We start from the raw sequence: 15,989 nt of genomic DNA, 5'->3' as shown, positions 1-15,989 counted from the left end.
CGTGAGTGTCTGAAGGCGCTCTTACTGCTTCAAAAAAGCCATGTCTTGAGGAGTCTTCTGAAGGTTAGCAAGTCCTCGGTCTGCTGTAGGAGGATAGGGAGAGTGTTCCATGTCTGGGCGGTGAGGTGGGAGATCAATCTGCCATCGGAGGTCGCTCTTAGGATGCGTGGGACTGTGGCGAGAGCAAGGTTGGCGGAGTGGAGCTGGCAGGTTCGGTGTGTAGAAGCTGAGTCATTAGTTGAGGCATGCTGGGCTGGTGTTGTGGAGTGCCTTGTGTGCGTGGTTGAGGAGCTTGAAGGTGATCCTCTTGTTGACGTGGAGCCATTGCAGGTCTCACAGATGGGGTGTGATGTGGCTGCGGCGAGGTAAGTCAAGGATCAGGTGTGCAGAGGCGTGTTGAATATGTTGAAGTCGGTTCAGGAGTTTGGCCGAGGTTCCTGCGTAGAGGGTGTTTTCCTAGTCCAACCTGCTGCTGACAAGGGCCTGGGTGACCGTTCTCCTTGTTTCAGTGGGGATCCACCTGTAGATCTTGCGGAGCATGCGGAGGGTGTTGAAGCTGGAGGACCAGATGGCGTTAACCTGCTTTGTTATGGAGAGAGTAGAGTCGAGGATGAACCACAGGTTGTGTGCGTGGATGGTGGGTGTTGGAGCTGTTCACAGTGCGGTTGTTCAGCAGGAGTTGTCACAGGCTGAGGTGGTGGAGCCAAGGAAGAGGACTTCCATCTTGTTCAAGTTTAGCTTCAGTTGGCTGTCCTTTATCCACTCAGCGACGGCTTTCATTCCTTCATGGAGGTTGGTTGTGGTGTTTAGGGGATCCTTGGTGAAAGAGAGGATCAGTTGGGTGTCGTTGGCGTAGGAGATGATGTTTAGGTCGTGCAGTCAGGCAAAGTAGGCGAGCCCTGACATGTAGTTGTTGAGCAATGTCAGGTTGAGGGATGAGCACTGGGGTATGCCACACATGATTTTGGTGGATTCGGAGCGGAAAAGGGGGAGGCGGACGCTCTGGGTTGTGCTGGAGAGGAAGGAGGTGGTCCAGTCCAGAGCCTTGTCTCATATCTCTGTGTCGTGGGGGCGTGTGCGTAGTGTGTGGTGGCATACAGTGTCGAAGCCAGCTGACAAGTCCAGGAGAATCACGGCCGCTGGTTCTCCGTTGACCAGCAGGGCCCTGATGTCATCGATGGCGGCGATGAGGGCAGTTTCGGTGCTGTAGTTGCCTAGGTGGTCTTTGAAGGAGGCCCTTTTGCAGATCTGATGGTGTCTGCGGGTGGCATTTATGTGGGCAGCATGGTTGTATGTTGGAACAATGAGTTCCCCAACCACGACTTCCCTAACTACGAGGTCATAACCACAACCCCGTCCAAACCATGATTTATTTTCCCACGCATTCCTTTACCACAAATTTTCGTAGTAAATGAATGCGTGTTAAAATAAAATGCTTTCCAACTAGTACCCCGATTCCCCGCCCCTTAAATAATAATTCTCCCCACCCTAAAAATAAACACGATCACCCACACACAAGCTATGCTTTCACGTACTGTAATCACGACATGTGATGCTACATTGCCGGTGTGAGCTAGAGTATCGCTTGTCACTAGGTCAACCTACCACAGCATCACCTACCCTACTTTCTGTTGTTTTAATGTATTGCTCAGTGAAGCGGAGCGCTGTGCACTATAAAGAAGTAGGCGGGGCTTCTGTGCAACCATATTATTTATGCAACACAGCACGCCGTGCCTGAACAACAATGTTCCACTGAGTGAAGAAGCTGAATGTCCCTCCAATTGTTTTTTCTCAAAGAATATCCAGTTTTAGATTGTTATCGCAGCGCTTGATGGTACATGTGCAAATTGGAGTAGTTACATATCTAATACTGAGATGGATGCTCAACTCGTTTACTCACTCTGTTGCAGTGTTGGCAGTTCAAAAACACAGAACTACACGTCTTTACGTGTTTTGCTTCAATGTTGAGTTTGTAACTTTAAAGAAAATGGAAAAGTGGGGAGGGTATGTTAGCTTACAGCCATTGTTGCCCACTTTGGAACTTTAAAACCAAGTTATAGGCACCATCCTGTGATTCTGGAGAAAGCACTTCATTTTGCTTGCTTGACTACTTATCCGGAGCATCATCGGTTTAGATCGTGCAGTATAGAGTTCATGCAAAATGCAAGCCTGCCATCTAGTGGTCATTTTTTTTCCTGATTAGGTCGTGCAGTCAGGCAAAGTGGGCGAGCCCTGACATGTAGATGTTGAGCAATGTCAGGTTGAGGGATGAGCACTGGGGTATGCCACACATGATTTTGGTGGATTCGGAGCGGAAAAGGGGGAGGCGGCGCTCTGGTTTGTGCTGGAGAGGAACGAGGTGGTCCAGTCCAGAGCCTTGTCTCATATCTCTGTGTCGTGGGGGCGTGTGCGTAGTGTGCGGTGGCATACAGTGTCGAAGCCTATGACACGCCAAAGACAAAGACACGCCCTATGGCTTCCCATCACCCTATACCTTGATGTTTGTGCTTTTCCATGTATCTTGATCACAGAAGGCAGAAGCATCTATTAGGCTTCGTTGTTAAGTAAAGTCATGGTTTAAGAAAGTCGTTGTTAAGATTTGTCATTGTTCGGACTTCGTTGTTTAGGTAAGTCGTAATCTAAACTTCGTTTTTAAGGATGTTTCCAGGGCTGTGTATCTGTCCGGTACATGGTGACATTCCTTCTCTGGCTTTTGGCACGTTTGCTTGGAGTCCTGTAGGTCCTCAGTGAACCATATGGCTTTCTTGCTCGTATGTCTGATTGAGGGTTCCGTGGTTGGGGAGAGTGTGTTGGCACAGTCGTTGAGCCATTGTCTGAGGTTGCAGTGGTGTCAGGGTCGGTGTGGCCAGTGGGTGGGCTACGGGCGAGGGTGGTGGTTAGCTGGTCTTCAGTGACTTTGCCCCAGCAGTGACGGGGGATCTGTTGGGTGCGGTGGTGCATGGTGGGGTTCCAGAAGGTGAAGTGGATGTGTAGATGGTCGGTCCAGTGCAGTACAGTGGTGTGGCTGAAGGAGACGTGAGAATTTACGAAAGAAGACCAAAAGAACAGAGCTACATGCGCAGTTCATGTTAGATTTTTTAAGAGCTGGAACCATACCCATTGGTCTCCGAGTTCGTAACATACCGGGTCTGTTTGTCGAAATCAGACAATTCCTGGAGGGGTGGGCTCTTATATCCAACCGCTGCTCCAGGGATTGGATGATGCTGATTGTGGAAACGGCCCTGTGTGTGATCGATATACTAAACAAGGAAATACTTGAGCTAGAAGAGAAATTAAAAAATGGCAATACTGTAGATCTTGGTAAGAAAAAGTTGGAAGAGATACACGTAGAACTAGACTCATTTGCTGACTATCTCCTAAAGAGAAAAACCGAAAAACTCTGCAAAGACATCAGACTATTCACACAGGAAAAAGCATATCCCTATCTATCCGCGGGCTTTTATGCTAACTCTCAAGCCAGCAATCAACATAATCAGACACCTAGATGGGGTAACAAAAGAATAACTACCTTCTCAGATACCACTGACTCTGAGGGGGATGGACAGGAGGAATTTGATCATAATTTTGATCAGGGATACAATCACAATCCCCAGAATAGACCAAACTATGAAAGAAATGTTCCCCAAAATCGTTTTTAGGGAACCACCGGGGCAAATCCCGATCAAGAACGAGATCGAACACAGCGAGGAATTACTGTCCTGCTCAAGGACAGCCCCAAATGTACGTGCAAACCAGGCAACAACAGTACTGGAAAACATAAGGGGCATTCCTGTTTTCAATCTTTCTAGTAAACAAATTGACCCCTGCTCTTCAGATCTATTGACCCGGGGCTTGTCGTTTATACCCTCGGCCAATTTCAGCAAATTCGAGTTCATGAAAGATCTGCAACTTTTCTTCCGAAGAATCCGGTTAAGGACATTTTTCTCAGATCGCCCCTCCATCGATGATGATCTGAATAAGTCTGGACTGAAACCTACGTCCACTTTCACTCTCTCCCTTGAGATGATAGGCCCGGAGGTCAATATATTTGAGAAGACGGTAATGAGGAAACTCGAAAAAGTCATCCAATATGTTCCTTTACCTTGCCCCAACCTACCCAAAGAAGAAAAAGAAGTGTTGGAAAAATTAGAACAAGATACCAGCCTAACCATTAAACCGTGCGACAAGGGGGGAGGGATAGTCATTTTTGACACCCCAGTCTATATAAACAAGATGACCACCCTCCTCTCCTCCTCTGACCACTATAGCAAGGTCACTTGCAACCCGGAACAAAGGTTGAAAACTCACATTTTGACGATGGTCGAAAAAGCATGTGAGGAAGGATTTATTTGCCAACCGGAGGCGGAGTATTTGTCTCCCAGCTTCACCCGGCTACCTATCATCTAGGGGGTCCAAAAACCCATAAAGATAGAGAAAACCCCCCCTTGAGACCCATTGTCTCTATCATCGGGGCGGCCACGGAACCCCTGTCTAAATATATCGACAAATTCCTTAAACCCCTGGTGAGCAATTTGGAATCATATGTAAGAGACACGGGTCATTTTATTGAGCGAATTGAAGGTACCTCATTCTCTGCGAACCATGAAATTTTGGTGACCCTGGATGTGGAATCCCTTTATTCTAATATTCCTCAAAGAGGTGTCCTTGAAGCTGTTGAAAGGATTCTTAACACTACTCCTGAGATTGGCAATGCTAACTTTATCCTCCAATGTCTAGAAACGGTTCTCTATGAGAATTACTTTGAATTCAATAACACCATATACAAACAAGTGCGAGGAGTTAGCATGGGGCGAGCTGCGCCCGAGCGTCGCATGCATCTACGTGGGAGAATTTGAGAAAACCAATATATACAATGAGATGGCCCCCTTCCATGAGAATGTTAAAATATGGTCTCGATTTATCGATGACATATATTTTTCAGTTGGAAGGGGGACCAGGAAGTATTGGGTGAATTCCTCCTGTGGCTGAATGCAGCAGACCCCAATCTCCGATTCACTCTCTGTGGAATTTTAGTTCGTGTACTGAACATCATGTACGCCATCTTGCAGACTCACGTATGAGCATACACGACAGCCATTTTAGGTACCATGGTCTCCCTGTTCACGATCGCCCGTCAGCACACTTCCCTGAACCTTGCAAGCCTTCCCCGCGCGTCCTGGCTGCCCCCGCACTCACATGCACAAGTCATGAACCCTCCCCTCCCATGACTCTGTCTCAGGGAATCACACCCCGCGCCTGACCAACACCTCCTTTCCGTCCATGAATACCCCTCCTTTGATGATCCCTTCCTCTGAGCCCGACTGCCTGTACGAACCGCTGGTCATCCTTTAGCCCAAGGATACAGTTTATTGCCCACTACTGTATGCACTCGCTTTTCCTGAAAGGAGCCACTATTGATCACGACCTCCCCACCCCCTGAGATTCGATCAGGCGCACACATTCCAAAGGAATCGGCAGAACACTCAGCTGCGTGATAGCCCCCTCCCAATCATATGAGGGGAAAGGGCCTCTACTGTTGTCATGTGTTGGAAGGGGCCGGAACTGGGGGGGTGCCGGGGATGTCGTTCTCATACTTCACAATGTCCTTGTTGTAATAAAGAACGTTCACATGTCTTAAACCAGTGTATAAAAGACCAGGTCTCAAAGAGGCTGAGAGAGCACCTCGAGACGATACCTTGTTGTCCGATCTGATGTGTTCTACTCCGTCGGAATAAAACTTGTTTCCTGTCTTCCTGTCTCCAGCGCCTGCCTCTTTATTGGATAACTTCGTATGGCATTAGAGGCGTTTTACGCCGGGCAAATTTAACTTAGGAAACATCAACTGAAATCGCCTGACCATTTTGAATTGATCTTTATCATCTCCATGCCAGCAAAACCAGGATTGAGTTCCTGGATATCTGGGTAGAACACAAGGACAACAAGCTCAGTGTTTCCCTTTATACCAAGCCGACTGCCAGAAACACGCTGCTCCTATATGGCAGTTATCACCCTCGCTGCCAAAGAGACAGCATTCCCTACAGCCAATTTCTTCGAATTCGAAGAAATTGCACTGACCTTTGAGATTTCCTCCAACAAGCTGACATATTTAAAGCCAAACTAAAACATCACGGATATCCTGCTAAACTAATAAAGGATTCCTTTAAAAGAGCAAGATATACCGACAGAGAAGGCATGTTTGGACCCCAACAAAAGAATGAAAAAGATCAAATTGTCTGCATTGTCAAACACTCCAATCTGGACCACAAGGTTCGACAGGTGATTAACTCCAACTGGCACCTACTCAATTTGGATGAAAATAAAACTCACTTGAATAAGCCTATTTTTGCATTCAAGAGGAATAAAAACCTCAAAAACCATTTAGTGAAAGGCAAACTCCTGGAACCTCAGCCCTCTCTGCAAACCAGCATAACGAACTTGCCCCTCATTTTTGGGAACCACCGATGCGGCACGGGCCAGGCGTGCCCCCATGCCATAATAGGGGATACCCTCATTACCAGCGAACGAACTATTTCGGTGGCCAGAAACAAAAAGCTAACCAACTGTCGCACCACTAATGTTATATATGTGATCCTATGCCCCTGCCACCTACCTTACGTAGGAGAAACCGGCAGAGAGTGCCGCCTACGCATAGCGGAACACAAATCTAAAATTAGAGATGCGAGGATCTCAGCCCCCATTGAAAACCACTGGATAGAAATGAACCATACAGAAAAAGAACTCAGATGGTTCATTCTGGAAAAGATCCAGGCGAAAAACGGAGTGGACCCAGTAATGCTACGGAAGAAATGAGAGGTATTCTGGATCTTGCTCCAATCAGTCAGAATGGGCCTCAATGAGGAATGCCCGTGGTCCCAGACTATAATGTAGGATCATTGTGCCTTCCTGGCCCCCTTGGATGTAACCCATATAAAAGTTCCTCCTTCTTGCCCTGGTGACCTGTTATCCTGAAATCTCTCCCAGGCCAGAATATATGATTGGAGTATCCACCAGGCCCCTCTGGATTTATTCCATATAAAACGTTCCTTTTTCTAACCTTGATGATCTGTTATCCAGAATTCTCTCTCCAGTTAACCGCCCTATTATATACTGATACCGGAGTTGACCCGTAACCCGGAGGAAACTTCCTTCCACCCGGTAGCTATCCACCTAGTATCTCTCCATTGGTTCATCCCATCCCATAATATGAATAGCGATAGAGACATAATTGACTGCCGGGTTTCAGAGATTATTTTATGCACCTCGGTCTGGCAGCCTGACGTTACCATGGATCTTGCTTGCCTGGAAACCACTCGGATCGAGTCCGTCATCAGTGTCCAACATGAAACTGACGTTGAATCTAAGATGGGTAGTCCGTTTTCGCGGTCCCTGACTCGACGTAGTCCGAACGAGATATACCAGTCCGTCACCCATGTTGATGTAATCTCAGCTGACTCCAGTTCAGCTATGAAAAAACTTGGCGGTCTTTTTCTGCTTAAAAGCAAGGAGAGAAGCGTCTGTGCCTCCTGACGTCCTCACACGGATCTATACCTGGCATGGCGACCGCTTGAAACCCTCTCTGAAACCGAATCGGTAAGTTCGATGATAGTGTTCGCCACCTCGCATTTAAGAGATTCTAGCTCCTAACTATGGCGATTTAATTCGTCATACTTGTAAACTTAAATATATGTAGCTCAGGAGCGCTAAGCCTGCCCTTATCTCCCCCCCAGAATACTTCCCCAAGACTCGGTATACAGGGAGGGGAAACACAGAAGAGGACCTTGAAACTCCGACCTCCCGTTTATCTTGGAAAAGAACTGCAGACTGCACAAAATATACAGGTAATTTATGGCTTCAGTGCAGGACTAAATAGAATCGTGGCCATGTTATTTATTGCCAAGGAGACAATGACTTTACGAAGTTGCCTTGAATACATCTACCATCCCAAACTAGGCGTATTTGTCCCTGAAACTCTAAGGTGGCATCTAATATTTCTTTTGCAGATCGCATTAGCCTTGCCATTGAAATAAAAAGATTAAAAGATTAAAAGAGAAAAATAAGCTTTGGACTAACGACCCTGGCACCCGAGGGAGTCGCCCTTTGCCATGCAATTTTAACAGGTAATCCTTGTGCGTCATACATACGTAGAGATTGAACTGGACTATGGGCTCAGTGATCTGGAAGCCCCCTGGGGAGGCTACAGGTGGGAAAGGATAGAGTCACTGCCCTGTTCACTACCCCTACTAACTAACATAGAATGTGGTTCTATTACAGAACCCGCAATGGCTGGACCTATGAACAGAACCCCCCCCTCCTGCCAGTGACTAAGGATTATGATAAAGCCTCTGATGAGCAGAATGAAATCTTTGTACTAAAAGGTAGTGCACTTCAGGAATAGAGAAACTGTAGAACGTGAGCGTATGGAACCCACATAATACTATGTTTGTATTAACTTATCCTTTCCTCGTTTTTTTACCAGAAGGCCTCGAGGAAGCCTTGAAGCTTGGCTAGCTCTCTGTGCCCTATTCAGAGCATACCTATGCCCTCTTGAGGATAGGCCCAGAGAAAAACGTCAATTTATAGGTAAATACACCAAGTAAATATAAGCCTTAAGTAGCTACCCTCACTGTTCGAGTGAGGCAAGATGACAACTGTTACTCCAGAGAATCCCTAGTTATGGATGACTTAGAGCCTAGTTTAAACCTGATGCCCCACTTGATGAGGCTCCCCTCAACCAAGAAATCCGAGAGAATTATTCTTGGACAAGACCTTGAACCTGTAAGAGTGAGATGGAAAGGACTGAAAGTTTGAGAATTGCTGTGATATGAATGATGAAATCCCTACTTCCCTGTACTGTTCCATGAGGTTCCATGTAACCCTTAGTAAATCCTATTGATTAACTCTTGATGAAACACCCCAATGGACCTACTGTGTTCGACATTTTATATAAAAAATGGTGCCATATAGAATTAAGTGAAGTTAGGACCTGATGTCCAACAAGTAAGATAACTGAACGCTGCTTGAAATCTGTATGTCTTTTGTATTATAGTGTTGTCCCTTACCCCACGGTACCTCTTCGCCCTGACGAAGGTGTGGCCTGACCCGGATTTTTCACCGAAACAATCATCTGCCATCTGATCTCCCCCTATCCACTGAAAGAAGCAATCTCCATCCTGTCTTCTTTTCGGGCTATTTATGTACCCTGATGTTATTGTATTTATATGTATGCAAGAGAAGTATGAATGATGACAAATGAATGGAATGTGATTGAGAGTTCATGAGGAATGTGTGGGTTTGTATGGGACTTTACTATGGTGAAGCATGATTCAGAATATATTCAATTGTTTTGAAGAAACCATGAGTACCTGTTTTAAAATTTATACTTAAGAAAAGATAAAAATGAACTAAAATAAAAAAAGAAGAAACTATAACAACGAAGTTGTAAATTTCTATTGGGCTGTGAACACTGGTTCATTGGGGTGTGTGTACATATATCTAGAACCCTTCTCAGGGCCTCTTGAAAAACGGCAGGGTCTGCTTTTCTTTTGTTGTTCTAACCCCCTCTCTCCTGCCTCTACCCCCTTCTATTTTGTTGGGGTCTGGGGGCTCTGTAGATGATTGTTCCTCTGAGGGTGGTGTTGGGATCGGTGTTGACCATGAAGTGCAGTTGTTCAGGGTGAATTTTGCAGATTTGCGTTCCGCAAATTCACGCGAAATCGCAAAATAATCCGCGAGTTCGCGAAAAATTCGCCAACTCGCGGATTTGCACAAATAGACTGTTTGCCACTAGCTAGTGGCAAATCAGTAAGTACTACCTCGTTGGGCAAATGTATCATGCTTTTCCTACACTACAGCTGCGTAAATGGCCAGAAGAGTTATCTCCAATGACCAAGTGTGTCTGTAACTTTGTCACAGTGCCAATAGGGACCGAGGTCCCTAGAGTGAGCTGTCCATCGTAGTGGGGAAAAGGGTGGGAAGACGTTGCGTACCTTAGTGTGTCTGTGTGTGGCGGGCTCAAACGGGCGGGGCATCGATGCAAGTTCACATGCCTCTTGTTTACAAAGGGTCAGAGACCGATCGGAGCAGCAGATAAGGAGAAAGCAGCCTCCTGGTCACAGGAAGTACAGGGGATTCCACTCAAGAAACTTGTGGATGCAAATACCTCCTTAAGGATCACAGCTAATTGTAGACGGTAGATCTGGGGAGAAAGCAGTAAGCACACCTGCCTAGCCTCGACAGTGCTCACTAGTTTTTTGGGCTGCTTAAATGCGTTACTGAATTTGAGCTTCAACTCGGGAACCTGCTTTATTTATTTATTTATATCTGTAAGTGCTTCCTGTTGAGGTTTAATTTTTGTGACAGGAGCATCGTGCCAGAATGTATCCTGCCTGCATATTTATCCACGAAGATGCCACCGTGTTGTGCCATACCTCTACTCAACTGGAGTACTTTCTACTGGCAAATCAGTAAGTGCTACCTCGTTGGGTAAATGTATCGTGCTTTTCCTATACTACAGCTGCGTAAAGGGCCAGAAGAGTTATCTCCAGTGACCACGTGTGTCTGTAACTTTGCCAGCGCGCCGATAGGCGCCGAGGTCCCTCGAGTGAACTGTCCATCATAGTGGGGAAAAGGGCAGGAAGACATTGCATACCCTGGTGTGTGTGTGGCGGGGACAATCGGGCGGGGCATCTATGCAAGTTCACATGCCTCTTCTTTATAAAGGGTCAGAGACCGATGGAAGCAGCAGATGAGGAGAAAGCAGCCTCCTGGTCACAGGAAGTACAGGGGATTGCGCTCAAGAAATGTGTGGATGTAAAAACCTCCTCAAGAATGACAGCTAATTGTAGATGGTAGATCTGGGGAGAAAGCACACCTGCCTAGCCTCGACAGTGCTCACTAGTTTTTTGTGCTGATTATAATGCGTTACTGAATTTGAGCTTCAACTCGAGCACCTGCTTTATTTATATCTGTAAGTGCTTCCTGTTGAGGTTTGTGACAGGAGCATCGTGCGAGAATGTATCCTGCCTGCATATTTATCCACAAAGATGCCACCGTGTTGTGCCATATCTCCACTCAACTGGAGTATCAGTAAGTGCTACCTCGTTGGGTAAATGTATAGTGCAAAAAAAATAAATTCACCCGCGATCGGATTTGCGGATTCTTCGGCAATTTAGCGGGATTCGTGGATTGCGAAATTGCCGAAAATCCACAAATTCCACAAGCGGAACGGATTTTCGGCCCATACTTAGTGTTCGGTGTTGCTGAGGATGTTGCTGATGTTGGTCGAGACTCTGAGAGTGTTCCTGTGGATGATGGCAATTCCTTCATCTACTCCGTTGGTGCGGTCCCTGCGGGTGATCTTGCAGCTGTCCAGGATGGCTATGGCGATGTTGTGTGCCGAGGAGGGGTTCAGCCAGGTCTCCGTCAGGAAGGAAACGTCTGGGGATGTTGTGACGAGTAGGTCTCAGCGTTCAACTGTGTGTTTGCGGGGGGGAGCGTGTGTTGAGAAGAATGCATCTGAGGTAGTTGGGTTCTTACCCAGTGGCTGGATTTGCAGATTGGAAGCTGGTGGAGCTGCAGTTCCAGCATGAGAAGGCTCATTGTGTGTGTTCCAGTGCGGCCAGGAAGCAGGTGTTTTTGATTGTCGGATGTTGAGTGCGTGGAAGGTGCTGGTATTGTAGTGGTGTTGGGTGTTGCGGCATTTGCAGGGGCCAGGCGTTCTGGCACCGTGCACAGTCCAGGCGCAGATGGGCACAGACGGGTTTGCCTTATGTGCGCCATTGGCGTGCCAGCGGTGCGGACACGCAGCAGCTGCCATAAGAAGGGGAGGTGGGAGGGAGGAGCAGCTGTGAGGGGTTGTGGGACGAATGGCTGTGGGTGGGGGCGTGGCCAGAGGGGATGCTGCTGCGGGAGGTGAGGGGCGGAAAAAAGCCGGACACAATACAGGGTAAATATGGAAAAGGAGCAATACTACCAACTCAAGCGAAGGTGGCACAGTGATCCAAAAAAAATTACATTACACTGTCAACGATGGTACAGAAGAATTAACAGAAGGCAGACAGTGAAGAAGGGGCACAGGTGGTAAAACAAGATGACACTGGTTAGGATGCTGTGCCCACATTGATCAGATAGCACAATCTAGCAATGTACCAACTTTGACACACGCCCATTATGGAAAAATTAATATGTGATAACATGTACAAATCTGTCGCAGGACACAAGTAGTGTCACGCTGAAGCATAGCAAACCATAATCTCCTGGCTTATCTACTTACACTGGACATGGTGGACAAAGATTGTTGTGACGTTGCACATTGCATATCACATCCCTAGATGTTGCACAGCAGATTCACAGTGATGAGGAGACCTAAGGGCACATGTCTTACATACATATAGGGAACTACATAGTCAGCCACACTGTAGTTGAGTCCACATTAGTGACTGTAGCCAAACTGCAAAGCGTCACTCAGCCCCTACCTGTGCACAAACAATGCCAAACAAACTCAGAGCCCTCTCATGCTGTGTCCACTGTGAGCATATGGGCCAATGTGTCCATGGATGTCTGTTGAACTGCACTTAGTATATAGTGTGATTCAGAGGCAATATTTCAAGTTTCTCGTCACTATGAGCCAATGCCAAAAGTAACAGCTGGGATGAGTGGCTATGACACTGTCGGTACAGGGAGCAATACAACATGTCACCACCTGTGTGCTCCAGAACAGTGTGCTTGCAACAAAACATCATCAGTGACTAAAGCATTACTTAACTTATTAAGGGTGTCACAAAAGGAAGATAGTAGAAGTTATGTCAGTATACCTAACAGTGCAAATCCTAATAGGGGTGGGCGGAAGTCGCGTAAGGGACTTTTGCAGAGAGGCACGGAGATTGAACCAATCTCCATGCCTCTCTGCATATTTCCGTAACACGACGCCCGCCCGGCGCCCTCCTCCCGCCCGCCCTATTAAATGATATTTAAAAGCCTAAAATTAAATTTAAATAAAACTTACCTTATTGCGGGCGCATCCTTGCCCATCACGCCTTCTTCTTGGAACTGCGCATTCCTGGTAAGGAATGCGCATGCGCAGGCTCCCGCGCATGTGCAGTTCCTAGATGAAGCTGCAATGGGCAAGGAGGTGCCTCCAATACGGTAAGTTTTATTTAAATTAAATTTTAGGCTTTTAAATATCATTTAATACGGCGGGCGGGAGGCGGGCGGCCAGCTTCTGTTCTGCCCCCGAATGTGGGGAGATTTGCCTTGTTTCTCCCCCTTCTTTGCGCAAGGTGGAAGGGGCAAATCTCCGCACATTCCGTGGGCGGAACAGAGATGTCCGCCCACCCCTAAATCCTAATTGACAACGGTGAATTACCTCAATTCCAAAATCATAACTCAGTCCCACATTACTCATGTGAATCACAAACACTGTTGTACCATGTGATGTCACCAATGGACACACATTTGACCTACATCATGCATGTAAAGGAGATTGGTCTTCCATGCATAGGATCATGGAAGGCAAAGCAAGCTGATGCACTGGTACCACACATCAAGTGTGCAAAGGGTTGTGCAATGGAGATGACTCAGAGCCTGGAGCATCTGATATGTATTTATTTGACGCTAAATGTGGTAGCCGGGGCATACATACATTTCCATGATGGATAATTGTAGCAACTTTGATAGATTCACAATGCTATGTACCTACATTGAGTTGTAAATGTACAACAATGTGCAGTAAAACTCTGTGCATCATGTTGGACGACACTATAAACTGTCCCTTGACTAGGCCGTGAACTATCATTGCAAATGTGTCAGCCATTCACTGTGCTCACATCTAAGGTGTCTGGACACAATCCATCCTGCTAAGTAACAGGTCACGACCATAGTTAAACATACAAGGATTATTCCAGTGATGGCACAGGTTGCATACAATAGAGCAAGCCCCACACCCAGCCTCATCCTTGACTTCAGTGCAAGCAGAAATCAAAGATAACAGGATTCATTTTACAACTGAAATCTTAGAATTCCCTACACTAGCACAAATCCCTAATACTACCACTAAATCTAAACTAACTCTCAATTTTTTTTAAATCCCTAAACTTGCTACCCTAACTAATCACAAACACACCTAAAGGATAAGGACATCAACCCCCACCCAAAGCAAACTGAAACTTACCCCCAAATACTATCAAATTCTATCGAAAAATTAGAGTCAAATTTTGCAACTATATATACCTACGCTAAAACGACTCTACCTAAAACACACAAAACATCACTAACAACACATTAAATGTAAACATTAACATTGTGGGAAGGGAGAAGAGGGGGATATTGGACAACATGGGGAGGAATCATGGAAGTCCAAGGTGGGCAAGAATTTTGTGGATCTGCCTGTTTAGGTACAGGAGTTCACTGCGAATGTCAATGAGCAAAGAGTTGTTGTGAGTTACCATCTGCAGGAGCTGTGCATTTGAAGCCGCACCGTGGTCCACAGGTGCAGGTGGTACTGGCACCTGGGCGGGTGTAGTCGAAGGTGGATTGACAGTCAGATGGCCCACACTGACCATAGAGGTTGAGGGGATGGGCTGCCAGCTGGTGGTCCCAGCATTCTTCTCGTCCCGATGCCTCCTCGCCATTAGCCGATAGCCCCTGGTAACCTTTTTCACATGGAGGAAGTGGTCCTTAGCCACCTGGAATGCATGTTGCTTAGAAGGTGTCATGTTGTCTGAAAAATATGCTCAATGTCAGTTTTCATGCCCTCACACTATGTCAAGGTCCAACATGAAATCTATATTCCAAGTTCAGTACAACAGAGGAGGCAAGGCACCAGCTTAACTCTGTTAAGTCACAAACAGACCTCTTCAAACAAATGTCAAGGCATGAATCATTCACTACAGGCTGTGGAGTCTGACATGACAGTGCATGCATGAGACAATACTGACACAAAAAAATGCTAATTACACGGTCAAAACATGGCACCATTGTACACACTGGGTGTGGGTGACATATACAATTGACTTGAGTATGGAGACATTAGCCCTCTGTGCAGAGAACCACCCTCATCCAATCCTGTGACACACTCCTGCTACTTATGTACAATGCACATGTGCAGCCCTGTGTGTCCCCCAGCAACTGTGTGCAGTTCTTCAAGTCAGTGCCAATACTGGCTGTGTGCAGGTGTGATTGTCAACCTATTGTAAGCTTACCCGACATGCACAGGAACAAGACTGGGACAGCCCTACTCACACTTACAATCATGCTGCATCATGCAGCACACATGGAAACATGTTTGTTGTATGAACGCTGACTGTTGAATGATGTGCTGTTACTCACTCCACTATTACTATACGATATCTGACATTTTACCACTGCGAAGGGCAGACATCATTTAACCAAAAATGCCACTCATGCATGTCTTGTAACCTTTAATCTCACTTCGTAGTAGATCAGAACACGCATGCATTAACAACGCAAGCTCTTACAATGGATTCCACATTGTAATGGCACCGTGGGGTCATGATGGTTTGTAATTCTTATGGCTGATGCCTACTCACAGATAGTGTCGTAGAGCCCTGCATTGTGAAATCGATGTGACATCAGATAATGCTGAGGGAACGCATGCATAGAAAATGCATGTTGAGTAATGTCACAAATTGTGACAGAGGAGTTTGTACACATGATCCAGAGTCAAGCATGGACTGTCCCCATGGACAAAGCCTGACAACACCATTGCAGTGCACAAAGATGCAATTGCAAAAGATATACACAACTTCTGAATGTGTGTATGTAACATGCCATTGATAAGTTTGGCTATAAGCTACACACTGCCACTTCTGTGAAGCTGCTAGGCAGCATACCTTAGAAATCACTGTGCCATAATGTCTGAACTTGCATGGCCTGAAAAGCACTGCCTCCTTGTGTACGACACAACACCCACTGCACGCACCTTGGACGATATACACAGTATGAAAATGTGCCATATTGACTAGGCAGCGCAA

This window comes from Lissotriton helveticus, chromosome 2_1, assembly GCF_964261635.1.
Source record: "Lissotriton helveticus chromosome 2_1, aLisHel1.1, whole genome shotgun sequence".
NCBI classification, from domain to species: Eukaryota; Metazoa; Chordata; class Amphibia; order Caudata; family Salamandridae; genus Lissotriton; species Lissotriton helveticus.
This window is presented reverse-complemented; position numbering follows the sequence as displayed.